This window comes from Palaemon carinicauda, chromosome 38 (assembly GCF_036898095.1).
Source record: "Palaemon carinicauda isolate YSFRI2023 chromosome 38, ASM3689809v2, whole genome shotgun sequence".
NCBI lineage: Eukaryota > Metazoa > Arthropoda > Malacostraca > Decapoda > Palaemonidae > Palaemon > Palaemon carinicauda.
In genome coordinates, this window is record NC_090762.1 from 54411006 (window position 1) to 54411568 (window position 563).

At 37.1% G+C, this 563-nt stretch overlaps 1 protein-coding gene across 4 annotated transcripts in view; it reads right to left on the bottom strand.

Moving 5' to 3' along the window:
* The window catches only part of LOC137630196 (carbohydrate sulfotransferase 10-like), an 11891-nt gene extending 11606 nt beyond the window's left edge, over window positions 1–285 (bottom strand). Inside the window, exon 1 of one of the 4 annotated variants that reach the window (XM_068361643.1) lies at window positions 182–285. The gene's annotated coding sequence lies outside the window, so the exon portion shown is untranslated. The remainder of the gene's footprint in view (window positions 1–181) is intronic. The other 3 variants (XM_068361642.1, XM_068361645.1, XM_068361644.1) reach the window with 3 other exon arrangements.
* Between the last annotated feature and the right edge of the window lie 278 nt (window positions 286–563).

A 563-nucleotide genomic window follows, 5' to 3' on the forward strand; every position in this document is an offset into this window, starting at 1 on the left:
TTCTGACAGCACATATATCCATCCAGTAGTGCACTCGATCTGGTACTCTTAGCTGTAATCAACAGCTTTTGCAGTTCACAGATGTACCGACTCCTGGTATCAATTCACTTTACGCATTGTAATTATATATAATCATACACTATACATTGTTCATTAGCATCGCCAGTCGCACAGAACATACATATCTCCTCATGATCTTATTTCTACTTTTCATTCTACGAACTGAAGGAATGGACATCTAGGGAATGACGTATTCCAGGATGAACCTCATCCCGTGTAGGATGGGACAGAACTGGATACCGGCCAGAACACCTGAAGTTCCTGAACCTGCCCGTTGTTCAAGGTCAGCTGAGCGAATCGTTTTGAGAATTGAATGATTGTTTAGAGAAAAAGTGCCATTTAATAGAAGTACTCTCTATATGAAGACTGTTTTGTTTCAATTGTGTTTTTATTAATGGATGTTCTTTTTAGATTATACTATGTTTTGAGAGAGATAGCATACGCATAACGTGATGTACGCAAAATTAGTATACAATTAATATAAAAGAATATGGTGAAAACTA